This window comes from Cervus canadensis, chromosome X, assembly GCF_019320065.1.
Source record: "Cervus canadensis isolate Bull #8, Minnesota chromosome X, ASM1932006v1, whole genome shotgun sequence".
In the NCBI taxonomy this organism is placed as follows: domain Eukaryota; kingdom Metazoa; phylum Chordata; class Mammalia; order Artiodactyla; family Cervidae; genus Cervus; species Cervus canadensis.
In genome coordinates this window covers 55,801,778-55,804,200 of record NC_057419.1, presented here as the reverse complement: position 1 = coordinate 55,804,200, position 2,423 = coordinate 55,801,778, and the positions used below count along the sequence as shown (strand labels likewise).

At 37.8% G+C, this 2,423-nt stretch overlaps 1 long non-coding RNA gene across 1 annotated transcript in view; it reads right to left on the bottom strand.

Annotated features, from left to right (window-relative positions):
• Nucleotides 1-77: 77 nt before the first annotated feature.
• Nucleotides 78-2,423, bottom strand: part of LOC122435875 — a 3,443-nt gene continuing 1,097 nt past the window's right edge. Inside the window, exon 3 of the long non-coding RNA XR_006267718.1 lies at nucleotides 78-88. This is a non-coding gene — a long non-coding RNA (uncharacterized LOC122435875). The remainder of the gene's footprint in view (nucleotides 89-2,423) is intronic.

Here is a 2,423-nt window from a genome sequence, read left to right as displayed (position 1 = left end):
AGTGGGGTATTAAAGTCTCCCACTATTATTGTGTTATTGTTAATTTCCCCTTTCATTCTTGTTAGCATTTGCCTTACATATTGTGGTGCTTCTATGTTGGGTGCATATATATTTATAATTGTTCTATCTTCTTCTTGAATTGATCCTTTGATCATTATGTAGTGTCCTTCTTTGTCTCTTTTCACAGCCTTTATTTGAAAGTCTATTTCATCTGATATGAGTATTGCCACTCTTGCTTTCTTTAGGTCTCCATTTGCATGAAATATTTTTTTCCAGCCCTTCACTTTCAGTCGGTGTGTGTCCCTTGTTTTGAGGTGGGTCTCTTGTAGACAGCATATATAGGGGTCTTGTTTTTGTATCCATTCAGCCAGTATTTGCCTTTTGGTTGGGGCATTCAACCCATTTACATTTAAGGTAATTATTGATAGGTATGGTCCCATTGCCATTTACTTTGTTGTTTTGGTTTCACGTTTATACAACCTTTCTGTGTTTCCTGTCTAGAGAAAATCCTTTAGCATTTGTTGAAGAGCTGGTTTGGTGGTGCTGAATTCTCTCAGCTTTGGCTTGTCTGTAAAGCTTTTGAATTCTCCTTCATATCTGAATGAGATTCTTGCTGGGTACAGTAATCTGAGTTGTAGGTTATTCTCTTTCATTACTTTAAGTATGTCCTGCCATTCCCTTCTGGCCTGAAGAGTTTCTATTGAAAGATCAGCTATTATCCTTATGGGAATCCCCTTGTGTGTTATTTGTTGTTTCTCCCTTGCTGCTTTTAATATTTGTTCTTTGTGTTTGATCTTTGTTAATTTGATTAATATGTGTCTTGCAGTGTTTTGCCTTGGGTTTATCCTGTTTGGGACTCTCTGGGTTTCTTGGACCTGTGTAACTATTTCCTTCCCTATTTTGGGGAAGTTTTCAGCTATTATCTCCTCGAGTATTTTCTCATGGCCTTTCTTTTTGTCTTATTCTTCTGGGACTCTTATGATTTGAATGTTGGGGCATTTCACATTGTCCCAGACGTCCCAGAGGTTGTCCGCATTTGATTCTTTTTTTTTCTTTTTTTCCTCTCTGCTTCATTTATTTCCACCACTTTATCTTCTACTTCACGTATCCTATCTTCTGCCTCCGTTATTCTACTGTTGGTTCCCTCCAGAGTGATTTTTATCTCATTTATTGCATTAATCATTTTTAATTGACTCTTGTTTATTTCTTCTAGGTCTTTTTAAACATTTCTTGCATCTTCACAATCCTTGTCTCCAAGCTATTTATCTGTAACTCTATTTTGTTTTCAATATTTTGGATCTTTTTTATTATCATTATTCTAAATTCTTTTTCAGGTAGATTTCCTATCTCCTCCTTTTTGTTTGGCTTGGTGGGCATTTTTCATGTTCCTTTACCTGCTGGGTATTTCTCTGCCTTTTCATCTTATTTAGATTGTTGTGTTTGGGGTGGCCTTTCTGTATTCTGGTAGTCTGTGGTTCCTTTTTATTGTGGAGGTTTCTCCCAGTGGGTGGGGCTGGACATTTGTCTTGTAGAGGTTTGCTGGTTAGGGAAGCTTGCATTGGTGTTCTGGTGGGTGGAGTTGGATTTCTTCTCTCTCCTTTCAAAAACGATGGGCTGCTTTTCTTGGTGTCTGATGTCCTCTGCTAGCGATCAGAAATTGTTTTGTGGAGTTTGCTCAGCATTCAAATGATCTTTCGATGAATTTGTGGGGGAGAAAGTGGTCTCCCCGTCCTATTCCTCCCCCATCTTAGCTCCTCCCCCTATAGTGGATTCTTTACCAGCTGAGCTACCAGGGAAGCCCAATATGAATTTTTAAAATGCCAAAAGCTTTAATAGCCTAGAAGAAAATGATATAGTGATATAAACATAAAATCTACCAAGACTGAAATCATGAAGAAAAAAAAAAAAAAGAACATATGTTCAGATTTAATTCTAGTAAGGAAATTGAGTCCATAATGAAAATTCCACACCCACCCTTACACACACACATGAAAGCCCAGGACTAGGCAGCTTCATTAGTGCATTCTACTAAACATTTATTAGAATTAATGAATTCTACTCAACAAAAATTGATGATAACACTTCCTGAAAATTGAAGATGAGAATTATGTCAAAAGCTTCATGAGCCGAACCATACTCTGACATATTAGCTGGTGAGGCCAATACAAGAAAGAATAATTACATAACAATATCCCTAAGAAATGTACATGCAGATTTTCTCAAGAATATTGGCAAACCAGGAGGAGGAGCCAAGATGGCGGAGGAGTAGGACGGGGAGACCACCTTCTCTCCTACAAATTCATCAAAAGAATAACTGAATGCAGAGCAAACCTCACAAAACAACTTCTGATCACTAGCTGAGGTCATCAGGCGCCCAGAAAAGCAGACCATTGTCTTCGAAAGGAGGTAGGACAAAATATAAA